Source organism: Ixodes scapularis, unplaced genomic scaffold (genome assembly GCF_016920785.2).
Source record: "Ixodes scapularis isolate PalLabHiFi unplaced genomic scaffold, ASM1692078v2 ptg000292l_1__unscaffolded, whole genome shotgun sequence".
In the NCBI taxonomy this organism is placed as follows: domain Eukaryota; kingdom Metazoa; phylum Arthropoda; class Arachnida; order Ixodida; family Ixodidae; genus Ixodes; species Ixodes scapularis.
In genome coordinates, this window is record NW_024609951.1 from 180,023 (window position 1) to 202,137 (window position 22,115).

Consider the following 22,115-nt stretch of genomic DNA (forward strand, 5'->3'; position numbering starts at 1 on the left):
TAAAGCAGAGCTCAACCATCTTCATATATTAGGGCACCATAAAAACCAGGTTGCAAGGGAGGTTTTAGAGGCCCTTGCTGTAGACGAAGATGATGGCAAGAGCGTGAGCATCCCTTCAATTACCTTGCAAGCCAAAGGAAAAACTCTTTTTACACGGCACACTTCGTAGGTAATTGAAAAATCAGGAGAAACAAATAAGAGCAAAAATAAGAGCAATGGGAAAGAAAAAAAAGGGGGAATGGATATAAATTAATAAAAGAAGAGTAAGATGTAATAAAACAGTTGGTAGTCCAGCGGTCGGTTCGCTATTCTTTTCTCCTGTCATCTTTCTTCCTTTGTTCAGCTGGTTTCACCCAAGATGTATCATAACCAACTAGCTCACCTTATTCCCTTAGTAAGTTACTTTACGGCGAACACGGACAAAACAAAAGTTGTTAAAGACAGTTTCCTGATTCTAGGTTTCTTAATATTTCGTTGAGTGTTGCTCAACTTAAGAATAGAGTTATTTTTATTTGGACATATTGTTTTTCAAAATTTCCTATGGTTGGTTAACAGTAAATTTAGCAGGTCTTGATGTACTTGTACTTAGTATTTTTATGCTATTTTCCAATTGCTTTAAAAAATTCAAGAACTTAGACATGTCAAATAAAATTATGTTTTTGTAGCTTTGGCAAAGACACGCTTCATCTTATTATCTACTTTTAGTGAGTGTATTCGTAAACCAGGGCTGATCAGAATTCGTTTTTAACACAGTTTGAGGTACGAATCAAGACTTCTCCTTCAACTTGTCTTTTATTAATTTTTTGTTCGACACCACTAATCTTTCATTAAAATGATGTTTGTATACTGAAGCAAGCCGCTCAAAAGCCTCTTTTAGGACACATTCGTTAACTCTGCTGTGCACATTAGTGAGTTCAGGACTTATCATTCTAGTTTATAATGGCAGAAACATTTCAACTAAAGCTGTGTTATGATCGCTGATTTTGTCAAGAATACAAACTGATTGCACATCATCGTCACTACAGGTGAAATCGAGGTACAAATCAACAGTTATTCTTAAGGGATTGTTTGGAAATTTAGCGAGACGAAGCTATGCATCAGGTTGATAAAATTTTAGTTTTGCACCAACCGTTCAAGGGGTAGTTTAATGCTCTCCCTCCAATGTGCAGCCGGGTAATTAAAATACCCTACAAAAATATTGGTTCTACCTGGAAATAAAAAAAACGTGCTTCATAGAAAACTTAGTTATTCGACAAGTGTTGTCACGGCCAAGAGGGCGATAAATGGTGCCAACGATAACTGGCAAAAAAGGGTGATTTAAGCGTGCTCCGGAAACTTCCTGGTAACAATCTACATAAATCAACCAGGATGGACGCATGGTTGATATATGTAGATTTTTATCAGGAAGTTTTCTCACCACACTTCGATCACCCTTCTTTGCCAGCTATCGTTGGCGCCAGTTATCGTGGCCAGTTATCGTTCCCAGTTATCGTTGGCACTTATCGTTGCTATAAGTTTTCCTGATAGCAATAGTTACGCCGCCACCGTGGGAACGGGTGCGGTAGTGACGAAACAAATGAAATGGTTCAATAAAAAGAACCTCACCATCGCTAACCTCCGGCTGTAACCACGCTTCTTTTCCTATCACAGTTTGAGCACTTGAATTATGTGCAGCTGACATAAATATATTGTTTAAGCAGAAGACTGAGAAGCCTAGCTATTTTTCTAGACTGTCACGTCATCGCTTAATTCACAGCTTTAAAATTTTGAACTAATATAATCTCATCAGACTCAGGACGATTCACGTACTCCTTTCCACGGACACACTGTTTGTCGTACACAGCTTTGGATATTTGCATACTTTGCTCCAAGGGTCTTAAATTCACGCACGAACTTCGGGATTGTAGCAGTCTACAACGTCTTGATCTGCGGCTAGAACTCACAGGCAGCCATGTATGTTTGTCGTATATACCACGATCAAAGATGGGTCTCCTCCCCTTCGACTCCTCGCATTCTAAAGTCGTACAAAGAGGCATTGCTTCATCTTCCCTACATGTGGTTTTGGAGAACTCGTGCCAACATGTAATGTATGCACTTTCGGCCGGCAGATGGAGTGAATGGTTGCGGCTAGATTCCCCATTTTGTTGTTGGTACCTGTAGCATAGTCGCTGTTTAAGAGAGTACCGGGGAGGGCCACAGAGTAAAAATGATAGCCCAATCAAGAAACCGATAGTCATACCCTACCTTTATCAAATATTCCCCAATCTTAAAAACGTAGCGCAGATATAAGATGTGCGTATGATGTTTTCTGCACTTAATAAGCTCGCTCAGGTGTGTCCAAGATATGCCAACAAAGGTAGATCCAAACGAATTTGCTCAGTCGAGCATAGGAACTAATATGCGGAATGTACGATGGGCATCGTGTACAGTATTCCTCTGATGAACGGCAAGGCAATCGTCAGCCAAACGGGCCACTGTATAAATAAAAAAATTATCCTACAACGGGCAGGGGGAGGGGGGTGGCCTTTCCGCTTTATTGTGTAGATTTTTGATGGATGCCCGATTTTTATTACGTCACAATTGCTGAAACGGGGGAAGATTAGGTGAGAGCGCAAGTTTTAGAGTCCTTCATGATCAAAAACGAAGGGACTGGGCTATGTGTAATCTAAACTTCGGTCATTCTACATAGCAACGAGATATGTTATGCTTGGGAGAAGTGCGTTTTGGTTTAAGTCATGGATGAAGAAAGAATAAAGCAATTGAAACAGGAGGAACACAACCACATCTTTCAACTAGCAACAGACGAGTAAACTTTCAAAAGCGAGCAGCCGACTATACCCAGTAGGAGTAGGGGAGAGAAGGGGGAGAGAGGGAAAGATAAGAAACGCGAAGTGCAAGTCAGGGTGGTAGGGTTATCTCGGATTTTAAAAATTCAACATCAGTTTTTGTCAGCAGGAGGGAAGGGTTTGGCACGTTGTTTTTTGCTGTGGTCATGGCGAATGATTCTATGATTTCCCGGCCGAATTTGCTGTCATGCCCCCCCCCCCCCCCCCAGGATTTTTGTGTCATCAAAGAGGGGATGACAACGCAAACACGAACGGGCATGTATGACTATGGGATGATAAGAATCTGGAGAGGCCTTAGAAACTTCGTTGTGATGTTCGCGAAGTCTGTGATTGGTGCATCTGCCGGTCTGTCCTATGTATTGATTGCCGCAGCTCAAGGGGATGGGTAAACTTTCTTCTCTTTGCATGGAACGAATTTCTTTTCGTGTTTGACAGTGCAGCCAATCGGAATCCGGTTGTTGTTCACTTGTTGACAGAGTTGTTTAAGACGCATGCGGCTCCAGAAGACAACATTCATGTCGAACTTTGAGGCGATGGATTTTGTGGATGTGATTGTGATTGTGATTGAAAAGATGTGGTTGTGTTGTCCCTGTTTTAATTGTTATATTCTTTCTTCATCCAAGATATGTTTTCTCGAGGCGTGCTGAATTGGCCATGATGATGTAAATACTGTTGTTAACTTTGGTGTTTCTTTTCTATAAAAAACTTCAGTTGAGAGTAAGCGCTCGTTGTTTGTACACCCTTCTACTTTGTCTTTGTTTCTTGTGCTTTGTGTCGAATTCACTATACGTACTCAAGTTTCACTTTTATGATTTGATATCTGAGCTGCGCATTAAACTGAAACAGTTTGCTCCCATGATGACAATCCCTCGGAGAAACGTCTTCTGACATAGATACCTTAAGTGAAGCCGATTCGTTTAGATCGCATGCATTATTGATCATATTTTGTTTGCATCGGAAGTCAAGAAAACGCAACACAATCGGTCGGGATGTCACCCCCTGCTTCAGGCTAAAGTAATGGGTAAATTCAATATCTCCCGGTTCTATACACAGGTGGCTCTGGATGAAGCCTCTTAAACAAGTACTCATACCTTCCGACATTTCATTTGGCATTTTGGGAATAAACCTTAATAATATTGTATTTCTTCACGTTCAGTACCTTAAATTTTCGATACTAAATTCAAGGGTTACTAGATTGTAGCGTGCAAGCAATTGATGTCTCTTTGAATGCCACTGATGGTATTCTCAATCACTGGAAGTCTGTCCTTAATGACGCTAATGCATTTGTTTTTCTAGAGTAGATGCCTTTTGTTTTAGTTGATCAATCCAAGACTTGATCGACTTCAATCTAGTCGGGTTTCGTTTTGAAGGTTGTCCGCAGTAGATGCTAGGTTTTCGATTAGATTGCTCAATCTATCGATTTCGGAAGAACCGGGATTAAATGATCAAATTTGACGTCTCCAGATAACATCAAGAATGCATGAAAGAAAAGAAGGCCACTGTCATGGGGTAGCGAGAGCAAGTAGTTAAATACAACAGAACAAACGCATTTATAGAGTGTTAGTCGACTTTTACTGTCGATGGGGCACGACATGTGTAAGAGCGTTCCCTATTGCGAAATCCGGAAAAATCTTTCAGTGACATCCGGTGAAAACGGGTGAGTTTTGTCAGTTTTCACCCGAAACCAGCTTAGTCTACTAGTCTTTACTTGAAACTTTACCGGCAGCCACTCTCGTTACAAGATGTACCCGGCTTCTCTGGAAGTTTTACCGGCAGCCACAATCATTTACCGGATTTCACTGGCAATTAATGTGAGGGGAGCGGCTAAGGCCAAGAAAGCCAAGACAAGCTGTAGACTGAGTGTGTAATGGCGGCCGCCAACGTTGTGTCATTCTCGTGAGTGTTTTAGGAGAGGGCGAAGTTGCAATGCTGCAAGAAGTGCACACACCGAAATGTTTTTAAGATCATGGAAGTTGGGCATCGATCGCCGGCAACTAGCTATTTGCGATAAGAAAACGTATCTGAGGAAGATAAAGTGCGATACTGATACTTGTCACGACCGACGCTTACACGGACTTTTTCTTTGTATTTTTTTCCTGCTCGCCTGTGCTTCTCCACCAAATTTTGTTCTGAGTGAGTGTCCCCGGTGGTGCGACCTCGCACAGGAAGATGAATCCAGGTTTTTTATTCCCCAGGTTAAGGGAGTGTTCTCGGCACCGGAAAAGTGGGGAATCCAACACTGGAGAAAGGGGCAGTTTTTGGAGGGCGGTCGGACAGACTTTTTTGTCGGGAGTTCTGGATTATTCCGCAGAAAACGGCGGCCATGCGACGCCATACTTGAGGCTTCTCTTTCGTCTAACTATCAGCCGTTGTCTTCCTGTTGGACTACCACCGCGAAGAGCCGAAGATGCACCTTCTACTTTGATTTAAGCGAGGCCTCCTGTTTGAAATTTTCGGACTTCAAGTTCTATCGTATTTGTCCTCCCGTCGGTTGTTTTGTTATTTTATTGAATTGTCCAATGATCCTTTTAGAACCTTATTAATGTTGTAGCGCGCCGTGTGTTCGGATTAGCTTATTGTATAATGCTAAGTTGGAACTTTAGCTTTGTTGCTGTGCAGTCGTTGCTTATTCGCCAAACGTCGATCCTTTTTTTTTTTCAAGTAAATATTAATTCTCATTGTTCGAAACGATGTGTTTCCCACTCAACTGATTGCTTTTACCCCGTATTAGGCACACGCTCCAACCGCACGGGCTGATCAGCCTTCACAAAGCAAACAAATTCTCGCAGTCATCGTTGGCCGACTGGCTAACCGTTAATGCGGTAACCGCTTTAGAGAAGGCGACTTAGACCGCATCGCAATCCTGTTAGTGCGCGCAGCAAACTGTTTTGAAGAACCAGAAAGGTGGGTAGCGATCACCGGCAACATGCTATCTGGGGCAGGCAAAGTGGCTGGGCCTGAGCAGGTGCGAGACCTCTCGGACGGAGATTTACTCAGAAGGCAGTCACTTTATTGAGCAACGTTCCCCTGAGTTTGTGGGTGGTTGTTCTGGCAAATGTCTTTTTTTTATTGATCTATTTAATATGTCATGCCTACTCTCGAATGTTCATCATAGTACTTTTAATCTGCAATGATTTGCTTGGTTCTTGGGCCAGTTGTGCTGGTAGATATAGTTGTTTTATTATCACTGGTATGTGCGTATGGAACACGTTTACCTAACCTTGTGAAGCGGCTTGTATCCCTTTTAAAACGCACCATTGAACACTTTCTATTCTCACAGATTTCATCTTCCTTGTTTTAAACGCTTTGTTTTATTTATACCTGCAAAGTTAGTTTTCCACACTTTCAATCGCGCAAAGTAATTAGATGTCTGCCATCATAGGCAGAGCTGTGTTAGATATGATGGAGTATTTATTATTTGTATAGTATTAATACTGGGGTCAATGGCGCGCGGCTACTAAGGCGACCAAGGCGAGAAGCGGGGGGAGGGGGGGGGGGGGTGGCGCTCGTATTGATAGACTGCGCTACCTCCTTAACGAGAGTGCTCGCGACCGCCATGGTTTATTGGTATGAACGTAATCATTTGTAAAGTACCATTGGTTAAAAAATTAATGTGGCCAATGAAAGCAAAACGCAAAAGAAAGAAACGCGTTTGCATACCGCGGCGCTTTTGCTGCTAAAGGCCCTGTCACACTGAGCAAACACGACGGCAACAGCAACGTAACACGTTGTCCAACAGTCGGGAAACTTGTTGCTACCTCCCCATGTTGTCCGACATACCTGTCACATCGTGGAAAAAGCACGACAACATGGACGACAACGTAAAATGTTACCTCGGTATGACAGCTATTGGCAACAAAAACAGCAGCAACTTGTGTTGGAAAACGTGTGTTGCCCTGATTGCTGGCTGAGCGAATTTCGGGCCGGCAACACGACAACATACAGATAGCTTCGATGGTAGAGCTAGCCCCTATCAATAACGTCTTACTCAAATCAAGGCTTGGAGAAAGTTGTTTCACAATAATTAGGGCTGGCGTGCAGCAAAAATATTTTCGATTAATGATTTGCTGCGTAGTTACGGAAAGCGAATTTCGAAAGGCTCACAGTTATGGTCGTGAGCGTTCAGACTGGTTTGGAGATTAGAACTGCCGAGAGACCAGTTTGCATTACTTAGAGTGAAATAAAATGGCATGCCTACTCACCCGCTAATAAAGTATACAATAAAAATAATCCAGAAAAACAAAGATTAAAAAACCTAACCATTAAAACGACCACTATGATCATGACTGTTGATGCTTGGAACTTGGAAACAGCCGCTACCAGACAAATAATTTGTTTTAAAAATAACCAGGACATTTTGGGGGAATGAAGTGATCATATAGCAGGCGGTAGGCAAGTAGAACGTGTTGAAACATATTTATTCCACCCATTGTTATGAAGGCCGATCGTGTCGGTGTCGCAGTTTTGAAGCACTGTCAATTCAGCTCAACACCACGCTACAAAAGACGCTTTGGGGTACTACCGGTGCGAACTCAATTTAACAATAGAAATAGAAATTGCATGAAAAAGAAAAAAACAGACAGAAGCACTCCATACCGTGGCGTAAATCGTGAAAATATATCACCGATATCACTTTCTTCGGTTAGGGCTATCTGCTTGTCAGCGAATAAAGAACATTTGGATACAATAAAGAAGGGAAAATGCTCCCCGTTTCAAGTTTTCTAATCACAGTCACTGGGTGATGTCGTACCGTGATAACTCCCGGCCCCTCGAACGCACTAGCACTTTGCAGAGTTACATTTCCAGCGATTCCGCGCCGCACACGAACGGAGGTAAACAATCAAGATGGCGGAGTGTTCCGTGTGTTGTCCTTGCCGTCAGAGCGGTGTGACAGCGTTTTCAGACAACAAATCTGGCAACCTGGTTGCCCAGCGGCAGCAACATGTTGCCCGACTGTTGTTGTTGCCGCGATGTGACAGGGTCACCGGCAACACGACTTCCCCGTGTTGCCAGAAAGAGTTGTCCAACTGTCGTTTCAGTGTAAAAGGGCGTTAACGAACTTCGCCTGCGCATCGTCAGTTTTATTTTGCTAGTCGGCTACGCCTTCGGACGCTGCTCCAAAGACCATCTATCAATACTCGCACCAAACGCACCCCGCAACTCGACTTGGACGTCTGCGTCACCACCCGCCGTTGAGCCTGGCAAGTTTCTTGACCTTATGTTTCACACAAAAAAGAGCTATGCTTTGCTATTTTGCAGGGGAAAAAACGATATGTGAAATAGCGAAAAGTTTATGGTGCTATGTGAAGGCGTCGATTCTTAGTTCGGGGCTGGTGACTCGGGAGACCCTATACTTTTGGTCGTGCAAATGTTTTCCCTGTTAGCGACCTTGTGCAATAGACATGGAACAGCCAAGTCCATATGAACTAACCGATTTATTTGTGAGCGAATTCTCCAGTCTCGGATAACCACAAACACACCACGGGTCATAGGCTCCTTCTTAGGTGCCTTCCGATGATGTCCGAAAAAAAAAAGACCAGTATACTTTTAGGATAATTCTGGTGAATCCCGGCAGTCCCGGTGACTACCAGTAATGTCCGGTAAATTTAGGCAAAACCGCTGACTCTCTGCGGTTTCAAGTGATTTCCGGTAAATTCCAGCTATTCTGGGAGTGCAGAGTCGCATAATCTGTTAAAATTCATATTTTGCTGGAAGTAACTTTCCAGTAAAACATCTTTTTCAATACCTTTACGTTGTTGGAGCCATAACATTTTTCGTAATTCAGGTAACGAAACTAAGTTATGATGCGTGTGACCGTCGGCCACAATCTTTCTTGCCCCGAGGCTTGCACCGGTGTTAGGTCTCCTTGTTAGCAGCTTAAGGCAGAAACAAAAGCGCTCTTTGGCACCCCATCATGCTGTGGTTTTGCAGGCGGAGCCGCGGCTGAGATGAAACTGCACTCTCCCCTTGCGTCGTGGAATCCAGGCCGACCATGTACTCCAGCGGCCATGATAGTCGACATGCTAAGCCCCCATCCAACGCACTTCGTGACGCCGTGAACAGCAGCAGCAGCAGCACATGAGATATGAAGCGTGTAAACGTAGGCACGGCTGTGTCGTGCTTACGCTAACTTGTGTGAATAGTTGTATAGGTCATGGGACGTCAAGTCATGGGACGTTCATCCTCCCCCAAATTTAGCGGGATAAATGGATTGGTGGCTAGGTAAGAAGACGAGAATTTTAACGCTAAATATAGCGGGTAACTGAATTGCTGTATAGGTCGCCTGATGTCAGCCCTTACGAAAATGGCAGATCTGGGATTATATAAAACACAAAAACAAATGTGGTTATTTAAGAAATTGGGCATATCTGGCTATATCAAGCACATAAGTTCTTATAAGGCTTATCTAGCCAGATATGCCAATTTTTTATATATCCCTATCTGCGTCTGCCAAATAAGGTATATCTGCCTCCCATATCAGGCGAGATATGTCTCAATCAAATAAGGCAACCGTTGTAAACAGGGTGTTTTTTTTTTATTTTTGCAGATTTGTTTTTGAAAAAGCCGCGAAACATGCACCTATGCGGTTTGTGCAAGCGAGTTATACGCTCAGGGGGACATCATATGGGTGGCTAATCTTTGCGATAAGTTGGCCAATTATTTGAAATTCCCTAATTAACTTTTTAATTAGTGAAAATCGACATATGATTCCAACTAGAATCTTGCTGAGCGTCGTCCGAAACCCCCCAAATCAGTCATTTTCAGAAAGAATCTCAGCGCGTGAGAACCGCCAGTAGTGCACCAAATTTACTACTCTTGGAGCAGGGAGAAGGCTAGCAGTTTCGGTAAGGCGCCCGCGCAATTTATCCCTGTCTTATCTAACCCCAGCCTTGTACCTGCTTCGCGAGTGGTAACTTCAGCGCACTACTGCGCTTCAGACGCACTCAAAGTCTGTCTAAAATTACTGATTTAGGAGTTCACTAATTAAAAGGTAATTAGTGAATTTTAAATAATTAGCCGACATATCGCAAAGATTAGCTAACCACATATGCACTCCTGGCCATATTACTCGCACAAACCTCAGAAGTGTAGCCTTTACGGCTACTTTTAAAACAAATGTGCGAAAATAAAACAAACACCCCGTATATTGTTGTTTTCTACAAATAACTACCAAAAGTGACTTCTCATCTCTATAAGAAAATTACCAATTGGATATTGAGCATGTAACAACTTTTATTAATTTTTACATGAGCTGCGCTTTACGCCAGTCCTAGCGTAAACGCAGGGAAAGCAGGATTATCAACATTCGCTTAACGAATGTCGATGAAACATTAATATTGACGAAACATGTATCCACGAGAAGGTGGCCGCGGAACGTGTTATCATGAAACCCAGAGAATAAAAAATCCGGATTCTATCTGCAGTTGTTACATGATCTTAGAATTTCGGAGAAATTATTCTCCCGGCTGCCAGGAGATAGACATGGCCTAATTTAAGAGGTAATCTGGAAGAGTACCTTTAGTAAAACGACCAATATTTGCTCTATTTTTAGCAGGAAAAGTTAATTGGTATGTACGTCCCGTGACGCCAGGTCAGGTGACATCAGTTTTCTTGCGATATTTCGCGTCGTCCTAGAGGTCGTTCTAGACGTCGTCCTCTAGGCGTCGCTCTTAACGTCGTCTTAGACGTCGACCTCTAGGCGTCATCCCTAAGGTCGTTCTAGAGGACGTCTTAGAAGTTGTCGTAGACGGCGCCCTAGACGTCGTCCTCAACGTCGTCTTAGACACCGGGTGAGAGGTCGTCCGGGAGCTCGTCCGCGGCGTCGTCCTAAACGCCGTCCATGACGTCATTCTCATCGTCGTTCTAAAAGTCGTTCTAGACTTCGTACTTTGCGTCGATATCTAGGACGTCGTCCTCGACGTTGTCCTATGCATTAATAGATGTAGAAACATTATTCGAAAACATTCCACACGTTTGATTATCATGCCTTTCACAATCCTAGAATTAAGCTGTCTTAAGTGTCCTCCTGTCCTCGCGGAACCCTAATTTCATCTGCGGGACTATTAAGGCCTGTGCACACATACAGCGGAGCGCTAAGTTAGCGCTACGTGAGCGCTCCATGGAGCGCTCATGTGGCGCTTCCTGGCGCGTGACATCGTTCTAATATAGCGCGTGATTAGCGCTTTAGTAGCGCCTTGTTAGCGCTCCAGTAGCGCCTTGTTAGCGCTCCAGTTGCGCCTTGTTAGCGCTTCAGAAGCGCCTTGTTAGCGCTTCAGAAGCGCCTTGTTAGCGCTTCTTGTACCGCGGTGCTGCGGATTAGTACGTGCACTGCGGTTGCGGTTCATGTGGTTGGCTGTGCATCAACAGTACCATGGCGGACATGTGGGACGCTGAAATAGAAACGCGACAAGTGCTCTTACACACGTAATTAGTGCCTATATTTTTGGACGCCTTAACGCCAAGAAGAGCCTTTTGTGTGCGCAAAATCTTTCGCCACCGAGATCCCGACGGTACATGGCGAACCTTGTTCCCACGCTGAGGGACGAGAGTTCCTTCGAAAGTGATTATTTTTTTAACTGCGTGTCTTTGAAGCCAGGGTCACGCATACCGAATAGAAAGCGATGAGGTCGTACCCAACCAATTAGTCGCTCAGAGTCCATGACTCTGGATCGCCTGCCCGACCCTTTGCTTCGAAAGCGGCTCTTTTACTTGCTGTTCTTTCAATGCCAAAGGAAAAACAACAACAAAGGAATCCCCTTGCAAGCGCTATCTCGCAGCAGCAAGCACTTCACAAGGGACGTGAGAGCGCTAACAAAGCACTTCTGTAGCGCTAACAGAGCGCTAACAAAGCGCTTCTGCACCGCTAACAGAGCGCTTCTGAAGCGCTAACAGAGCGCTACAGAAGCGCTAACCGAGCGCTACATCACGCGCTAGGAAGCGCCACATGAGCGCTCCTTCGAGCGCTCACGTAGCGCTAACTTAGCGCTCCGCTGTATGTGTGAACCGGCCTTAATGCTTTCGCATTGCTACAAGTAGTGTTAAGTGTTCTCCCGTACTTAAATAGAGAATAACACTCTGCTTACGTTTAGGATTGTGAAAGCATTGTAGTCCCGCAGGTGAAATATTTTTGAGTAATGTTATTAGAAGTATTGATGTTAAGGACGACTTCCTGGAGGTCGACGTAAAGTACGGTGTTTAGGTCACCCTTAGGACGACGTCTTAGACGATGTCGGGACGGCGTCAAGGACAACGCAGTGGACTACCTCTCGAACAAACTAAAAGACGACGTCTAGGTCGACGTGTAGGACCAACTATATGACGACTTCTAAACGATTTTTGAGACAACGTCTAGGACGACGTCAAGAACAGTGCCTAGAAATCGGCGTCCAGGACGACGTTTAGAACGACGCCAAGAAGACGTCTAGGATGACCTCTCAGACAAAGTTAAGAACCACCGCTAGAACGATTTCAATAACGACCCCTAGGACGACCTGAAGGGCGACGTCAAGGACGACTTCTAGAAGGACACCTAGAGGACGACATCTAGGATGAAGTCGAGAACGATGCATAAAGACGACGTCTAGGACGACCTCTAAAAAAACCTCAAGGACCACGCCTAGAGGACGACCTCAAAGTGCCGCTTCACGACGTTAGACCTCAAAGCATAACGTTAGGGGTTAACTAACTTTAGCCTAACATCAGCCCAGCGCATACCCGTGTCCCCCCCTCCAGCTGCGCCGAGAGCTGTTCGGCTGGCTTGTCTGCAACGATAACGCAGTTGCTATGGAGCCACATGACGCGTAGCAGACAATGGGTATCCACGTGCCGTTTCGCTGCTGCAGACGGTTACAGAAAACGCCGGCTTCTCTCTAATGGACAGGTAATGTTTTCGTATTAATAAAACGAGAACTGAAATATTTGCTCTGCATGCCGGCTTCGCCGCCTTCGGTACGTTTCATAAAAAAAAAAAAAAAACTGTTAAAGGGCAATTTAGCGCAGTTGCAAAGAATGGAGACTTACATGTGATTCAATATAGTAAAGAAGTACTGAACAACCCTGCGAATTCGCATTCGCGAAATGTGGAATACTATTTGTGCAATCCTAGCCTAAACATCAGCTAGCAGATGCCGAAACGGAAACTTTGGTTCCGACAGGAGACATTGGTCTCGTATCGTTAGAGTCGTGTTCTCGTCACGTCAAGCAACGTGGTCTGATATTTTCACGTGATCCTCAACGCGACGGCGTTCGAGCTTAGAGCAGAACGCAAGTTTCGGCTGCTCTGCACTTCTGCCAATGCGATTTGCTACAACAGCCAACGACGTCTGCACCACTGTGGCCACGGCTTGCGCTTCTTTCCCAAAAAAGTAACTGTTCTCAAACAAGTACTTCGGAAGCTTTTGTAGAAGCTGAGGTATACTAAGCAACACAAGTATATGCACGAGCGTGCCTATTTCCGAAGAAACAAAGGAGCAGTAGTACTGTCAACAGGGTAAAGTATTCGCTTGTCCTCAGGATATCGTGAATGCAATAGAGCTAAGTTACAACAACCATCCCACAGCCCACGAAACTCTGTTGTGTAAGGCGCACGTGCCAAACTATCGTTCCCCCTACACGCCACAATAATATGTCACCAAAAGTATGGCGACAGCAAAGCCTTTCTCAACGCGGAAGAGAGTCATTATTGATAGATTTTCAGCTCGTGAAAGGGGGGGAACTTTTTTGGAAATAAAGCCGGCTGTGAGCGCCAGTGCGCTTCCAGGTTTTCAGCGCCGATTAGGCTATGTTTGTTTTCGCAATGCCACAAAGCATCCCGGAGTATAGCTCAACCTGTGCACTCCCAGTTGGTGACTTGGAATGTCGACGACGGTGCCCGAAATTTGACGAGTGCTGATGGCCGCGAAGGCGCCGTGTAACCAAGATCTCGGTTACACCAGAGCCGTGGTTACTCGCCACGACATTCCCAGGTGTTCCAAATTAACATCAGGCCTCCGCCGGGGCATGCGAGATGCCCTTCGTTGGTCTGGCATGTAAACCTCCAAGTATACGTGACGCTTGATGTATTGTAAAGATTTGCGTTCACATGCCACTATAGTGTCACGCTGACCTGTCAAAGCCGAAGAGACATGCAAGGCGGCCGAGTTGAATGCTGCACAGAACGATCTCTGTGCAAGATAACACCATGTTGACACACTAAAGACGCCTCCAAGGATTGAATCGCAGGCAGCAAGAGAAAACGCCAAACTGCAAGAACGACACATCGATGCCGTGAAGACACAGTCGAGTAACAACGAGCCACCTGAAGTATTCGATGACGAGAAATGCACAGTCATACAGCAGCATTAGGTCGAGTGGTTCAAATAAAAAAGCGCGACGTTTACACCACTACCGGTAATATGATTCCAGTTATTCAGATTAGGTAGAATAAACAAATCGAAAACATTTGCTGCACACTGAGACTACTTATTGTGTTTTGGATCATGTAAAAGTGCCACAAAGCGCTAGAATTCTAATTCACGTACGTGTGTGAGTAACCCACTGATAGTTTTTATGAGTAAAACGAATGATCGCCGATATACATGTATGGGCACCAATAATCTCGCCTTTTCTTTTTTTTTTTCTTTTTATGTAACCCAATAATTATACTTTTGAGCACAGTTGTGGCTTACAATAAATAAGTTTCCTCACCTAATTACGTGTTTTGTATGCTTTTGAGGCGGTTATAATTGATATGCATAAAACTACTCCAGCAGCAAAATTATGACATCAGTGTAGGTAGCATCTATCCTTCTCTTTGCGTACAATCTGGCGAATTCTGAATTTTCTAGGACGACCTTTGGGGGGACGTCGAGGACGACGTCTGAGACGAATTCTAGGACGACCTCTACGACGACCTAAGGGACAACGTCTGGGACGACGTCAAAAACGACGCCTAGAAAACGACGTCAGGTCAATGTTTAGAAGGACGCCTAGAGGACGACGTCTAGGACGGCCTTTTGGACAAATTTAAAAGCAACGTCAAGGACGACTTCGAGGGCGACGCCTAGGACGACCTTAAGGACGACGTCTGGGACGACTTCTAGAACAGCAGCTAGAGGACGACATCTCGAATGACCTCGAGAACGACGTATAAGGGCGACGTCTAGGACAACTGAGAGGACGTCCTCAAGGACCACACGTAGAGGACGACGTCTGAGACGACCTCCAAGTACCGCTTATTGACGTTAGTCCTTAGAGCGGAACGTTCCGCTTAACTCTAGGCCTAAAGTCAGGCCACCGCATACCCGCGTCCTCCCCACCCTTCCTCTTCCTGCTGCGGGGCCAGCTGTTAGGTTGGCTTTTTAGCACCGATAACGCAATAGTTATGGCGACACATGACAGGTGGCAGACAATGGGTGCCCACGTGCCGTTTCGCCGCTACAGACGGTTACAGGCAACGCCGGCTTCGCTCTTTTGCATGCCGTTCGGCCGCCATCGGTGCGTTTCGGAAACAAAATCAAACAAGCTCGTTCAAGCGCAACTACGCTCAATTCCAAAAATTGTAGGCTTATATATGATATTCAATTTCCCAAAGGGATACTAACGAGCGGTACGTCTTCGAATTTGTGAAATGTGGAATTTAACGACAAAATTGTCAAGGTGCAGGCGACGTGGTTTATCTTCATCATGATGTTAAAATCGTAAAACTGGGAAGAAAACTTGAAAGAAAAAGTGTAAGGGGACACAGAAGAAAGAGGAGGGGACAAACGTGTCAAACTCAGTTAACAAATCTTATTCCGCCCACAGCTTTTATAGCCACCTCCAAAGGTCACCGCCAACATAGACCGATATGATCTCCCTTTCCATAAAAACCTCCTATACCCGGAGAGTTCACTACTGTAATATGTTAGGACGTTCTGGACAAAAGACAAGGAGCAAACGTCCAAAACCAAAACTAGAACGGTACGCTTCATGAAATGATCTTTTGAAAAAAAAAAATATATATATATGTAAAATATAGTACGAACAAAACACCGACACAAATATATATGAAGGGTGTTTTTTTCACTGCACCAAACTATAAAAAAAAAGGGAACGTGAGATAGAGCAATATGAGCCCTAGGGATGTGTTAGCGGCAATGTCGGCCTCTAGAAGAAAGGTGAAATTAGGTAATTAGTTAGGCAATTAAGTAAAATGTTTTAACTAACGTTTTGATTTTTTACTGGAGGGCACATATTGTATTTAGAGGACTGAAGATCTACCAGAGTATGGTCTAGCTATGCCGCAAGATTGGGATAAAAAATTCTACAGGGTCGGAGAAATGTCACTTTGGTAAATGGCGTCAAGCCCACACTAAACAGAAAAGGACGCCGGTAAAGTTTTCGCTCAGCCCTTCTGGGCATGCGATTCGTCATTATCGCGGACGGCTCGCCTAAGTCGTCCTCTAGGCGTCGTCCTTAAGGAAGTTCTAGAGGATGTCCTAGAAGTTTTCCTAGACCTCGCCCTCGACGTCGTCCTAGACGAAGTCGTTAACATCGTCCTAAACATCGCCCAAGAGGTCGTCCGACAGGTCGTCCTCGGCGTCGTCGTAAAAGCCGTCCATGACTCTTTCTCGACGTCGTTTTAGACGTCGTCCTAGACTTCGTGCTTTGCGTCGAGATCTAGGACATCGTCCTCGACATCATCCTATAAGTTAATACTTTTAGAAACATTATTCGAACGCATTCCACATGTTGGAGTATCATGCCTTTTGCATTCCTAGAGTTAAGAAGTCTTAAGTGTCCTCCTGTCCTCGCGGAACCATAATTTCACCTGCGGGACTATAATGCTTTCGCATTTCTACAAGTAGTCTTAAGTGTCCTCCGTACTTAAATAGAGAATAACACTCTGCTTAAGTGTAGGAATGCGAAAGCATTATAGTCCCGCGGGTGAAATTTTTTCGAGCATTGGTTTTACAAGTATTAATGTTAAGGACGACTTCCTAGAGGTCGACGTGAAGTACGGGGCTTAGGACTTCCTCTGGGACGACGTCTTGCACTATGTCGAAACGGCGTCAATGACAACGCCAAGGACGACATCTCGAACTAACTAAAAGACGACGGCTACGTCTACGTGTAGGACCAGCTATATGACTTCTAGATGACATTGAAGACAACGTCTAGGACGACGTCAAGAACGGTGCGTAGAAAACGACGTCTAGGATGACGTTTAGAACGACGCCAAAAGGAAGACGTCTAGGGCGGCCTCTCAGACAAAGTTAAGAACAACCGCGAGGACGATTTCAATAACGACCTCTAGGTCGACCTGAATTACGACGTCTAGGACGACTTCTAAACACCTAAAGAACGACATCTAGGGTGACGTCGAGAACGACGCCTAAAGACGACATCTAGGACGACCACTAGGACGACCTCAAGGACCACGCCTAGAGGACAGCCTCAAAGTACCGTTTCACGACATTAGACCTCGAAACATAACGTCAGGGGTTTAACTTTAGCCTAAGGTCAGCCCACCGGATACCCGTGTCTCCGCCTCCTGCATCGGCTGGCTTTTTAGCAACAATGACGCAGTTGCTATGAAGCCACCTGACGCGTAGCAGACAATAGGTATCCACGTGCCGGTTCGCTGCTACAGCGCCTGGTTCGCTCTTTTGCATGCAGGTTCGGCCGCCTTCGGTGCGTTTCAGAAAAAAATCAAACAAGCCCGTTCCAAGCGCAACTACGCTCAATTCCAAAAGTTGTAGGCTTATATATGATATTCAATTTCCCAAAGGGATACTAACGAGCGGTACGTCTTCGAATTTGTGAAATGTGGAATTTAAAGACAAAATTGTCAAGGTGCAGGCGAGGTGGTTTATGTTCATCATGATGTTAAAATCGTAAAACTGGGAAGAAAATTTGAAAGAAAAAGTTTAAGAGGACACAGAAGAAAGAGGAGAGGACAAACGTGTCAAACTCAGTTAACAATCTTATTCCGCCCACAGCTTTTATAGCCACCTCCAAAGGTCACCGCCAACACACACCGATAGGCATTTCCCTTTCCATAAAAACCTCCTATACCCCAAGAGTCACTATTGTAATAAGTTAGGACGTTCTGGAGAAAAGACTAAACGCGCAGAACCGAATGTAGAACCGCACGCTTCATAAATTGAGCTCTTAAAGAAATATATATATATGGAAAAGATATTATGAAGAAAACACGAACAAAATATATATGCAGGGTGTTTTTTTTAGCAGCACCAAATTTTCAACAAAAAAAAAGTGAACGGGAGATAGAGTAATTTGAGCCCCGGGGAAGTGTTACCGGCCATGGCGGCCTCTACAAGGAAGGTGAAATTAGGCAACTGTTTAGATAATTAACTGTAATGTTTTAACTAACTTTTTAATTTTTTACTTGAGGGCACATAATGTATTTAAGGGATTGAAGATCGACCACAGTATGGTCTAGCCGTGTCGCGAGATTTCGATAAAAATTTTACGGGCTCGAGAAATGTCACTTTGGTAAATGGCGTCAAACCCAAACTAAACAGGAAAGGGCGCCGGTAAAGTTTTCGCTCAGCCCTTCTGGGCATGCGATTTATCATTATCGGGGACGGCTATCCTAAGTCGTCCTCTAGGCGTCGTCCTTAATGTTGTTCTAGAGGATGTACTGGAAGTTGCCCTAGACGTCGCCCTCGACGTCGTCCTCAACGTCGTCCTAGTCATCGCATAAGAGGTCGTCCTACTGGTCGTCATCGGCGTCGTCCTGAACACCGTCCATGACGTCTTTCTCGACGTCGTTTTAGAGGTCGTCCTAGACTTCGTGCTTTGCGTCGATATCTGGGACATCGTCCTCGACGTCGTCCTATACGTTAATAAATGTAGAAACATTATTCGAACGCATTCTACATGTTGCAGCATCATGCCTTTTGCATTCCAAGAATTAAGCAGTCTTAAGTGTCCGCCTGTCCTCGCGGAACAATAATTTCACCTCGGGACTATAATGTTTTCGCATTTCTACAAGTAGTCTTAAGTGTCCTCCGTACGTTAAGAGAGAATAACAGTCTGCTTATGTGTAGGAATGCGAAAGCATTATATTCCCGCGGGTGAATTTTTTTCGAGCTATGTTTTTTACAAGTATTAACGTTAAGGACGTCTCCCTAGAGGTCTACGTGAGGTACAGTGTTTAGGTCGTCCTCTGGGACGACGTCTTGTACGATGTAGGAACGGCGTCAATGACAAATCCGAGGACGACCTCTCGAACAAGCTGGAAGACGACGTCTTAGTCTACGTGTAGGACCAGCTATATGACTTCTAGACGACTTTGGAGACAACGTCTAGGACGACGTCAAGAACGGTGCGTAGAAAACGACGTCTAGGACGACGTTTAGAACGACGCCAAGAGGAAGGCGTCTAGGACGACTTCTCAGACAAAGTAAAGAACAACCGCTAGGACGATTTCAAGAACGACCTCTAGGACGACCTGAAGGACGACGTCTAGGACGACTTCTAGAACACCTACAGAACATCAAGGAAAACGTCGAGAACGACGCCTAAGGAAGACATCTAGGACGACCTCTAGGTCAACCTCAAGGACCACGGCTAGAGGACGACCTCAAAGTACCGCTTCACGACGTTAGACCTTAAAGCATAACGTTAGGGGTTTAACTTTAGCCTAACGTGAGCCTAGCGCGTACCCTTGTCCCCGCCTCCTGTTGCGCCGAGAGCTCTTTGGCTCGCTTTTTAGCCACAATGACGCAGTTGCTATGAATCGACGTGACCCGTAGCAGACAATGGGTATCCGCGTGCCGTTTCGGTGCTGCAGCGCCGCTTCGCTCTTTTGCATGCAGGTTCGGTCGCCTTCGGTGCGCTTCAGAAAAAAAATCAGACAAGCTCGTTCAAGCGCAACTACGCTCAATTCCAAAAATTGTATGATATTCAATTTCTCAAAGGGATACTAACGAGCCGGACGTCTTCAAATTCGTGAAATGTGAAATATTAACAACAAAATTGTCAAGGTGCAGGCGAGCTGGTATCATGATGTTAAATCGTGAAACTGGGAAGAAAACTTGAAAGAAAAAGTGTAAGAGGACACAGAAGAAAGGGGACAGGACAAACGTGTCAAACTCAGTTAACAAATCTTATTCCGTCCATAGCTTTTATAGCCACCTCCAAAGGTCACCGCCAACACACACCGATAGGCATTTCCCTTTCCATAAAAACCTCCTATACCCCAAGAGTCACTATTGTAATATGTTAGGACGTTCTGGACAAAAGGCAAAAGAGCAAACGTCCAAAACCGAATCTAGAACCCCACGCTTCATAAAATGACCTCTTGAAAAAAAATATATATACGTAAAAGATATTACGAACAAAACACGGAAAAAAATATATATGCAGGGTGTTCTTTTTTCGCTGAACCAAATTTAAAAACAAAAAAAAGCAACGTGAGAGAGAGTAATATGAGTCCTGGGGATGTGTTAGCGGCCATGGCGGCGTCTAGAAGAAAGGTGAAATTAGGTAATTAGAATGAGTTCGCTTGCACCTTTGCATTTAATTGCATTATAAAAATAGGTAATTAGTTAGGTAATTAACTAAAATATTTTAACTAGCTGTGAATTTTTCACTTGTGTGGACATAGTGTATTTAGAGGATTGAGGATCGATCACAGCATCGTCTAGTCGTGACGTAAAATTCGGATAAAAAATTCTACGGGGTCAAGAAATGTCACGTTGGTAAATGGCGTCAAACCCAAACTAAACGGGAAAAGGCGCCGGCAAAGTTATCGCTCACCCCTTCTGGGCACGCGATTCGTCATGATTGCGGACGGCTCGCCTACGCAAGTGGAGCCGGCCGCGGTAATAGGGAATTATAGTAGACCGTTTTTCTCCTCCGCTACGGTATCCCTGAAGAAAACCCCGCAGCTGCGCATGCGCGCCGCCAACCTTATCTGCATAGTTCAAGCTCTTGTGGCGGATTACGGAGCGCTATCCGGGTGCTTAGCGGGCTGCGGAAACGGTCTACTACAATTCCCCAATGACGAACTGGATGCCCGGAAGGGCGGAGCGATAACTTTACCGGCGCTGCTTCCTGTTTAGTTTGGGTTTGACGCCGTTTCCCTAAGTGACATTTCTCGACCTTATAGCGTCTACCAGGGTTTTTTTTTATTCAAATTTGAGGACACGGCTAGACCATACTGTCCTCGATTTTCGATCCTCTAGATACGTTATGTGCCATCAAGTAAAAAATATTAGGTTGGTTAAAGCATTTTATTTAGTTAGCAAACTAATTAGTTAATTTCCCTTTTTTTCTACAGGCGTCCAGGGCCACTAACGCTTCCCAGGGCTCAAATTACTGTACCTCACGTTCCCTTTCTTAAAAATCTGGTGCAGCTAAAAATAAAAACACCCTGTGTGCATTATTTATGTAATCCTAGATTAAACATCAGGAGATACCTATATTGAAACTTTGGTTGCGATAGACAAAATTTGTCTCGTGTCGACAGTCATACCCATGTCACCTCGAACCACATGGTCCGAACGGTCACGTGATCCTCTACGCGACGGCGGGAAAACGTAGAACAACGTGCAAGTGTCGTCTGCTCCGCACGTTTCGCCAATGTAGTTTGCTACGACAACCAACGACGGTCTGCACCACTGCGGCCTCGGCCTGCGCTTCTTTTTAAAAAAAGTAAGTTTTCTCGAACGCACATTTTTGAAGCTCTTCTAGAAGCTAAGAAATACTAAGCATGACAAGTATACAGACGAACGTGCCACAGTTAATTTCCGAAGACACAAATGAAGTGTAGCAGAGCCAGCAGCGTAATGCTTGTCCTCACGGTAACAGGAGAACAAGCACTCCCTGGGTCATCTCGTGGGGACGTCTTAATATCCTGGAGATATCCCCAGGGAAAGAAGTAATGCCATTTTGTGTTGCCTCGAAATCCGCTGCTTCCAGAGGACAACGAGCTCTGCCCATTGGCCAAACTCTCGCAGTATAAATGACTCTGCAAATAGTAGTAGTTTTAGACCACGTGTTGGCAAGAAAGTGAAAAATCAGTAGACACTGTAGCATACAGTAAGATAGTAAACAAAAATATTGGCCACTCGAGCCGATTCGCGGCCCAGGAGCCAGGACTACGACGACGGTTCAGTGTCACTGCAGTGACACACTTAATTTAGACATTTATCATATTTTCACCCTCGACAAATAACTCTACTCTATAACCTAATATTTCGAAATTAATAGCAGCTCCAAATTCCTTTAAAAACAATTTGAACAGCTGCGGCTTTCACAGCGACTCAGTGTATGACT

At 44.7% G+C, this 22,115-nt stretch overlaps 1 protein-coding gene across 1 annotated transcript in view; it reads right to left on the bottom strand.

Moving 5' to 3' along the window:
• The window catches only part of LOC115332033, a 156,840-nt gene that overhangs the window by 103,475 nt on the left and 31,250 nt on the right, over positions 1-22,115 (bottom strand). The window lies entirely within an intron of this gene.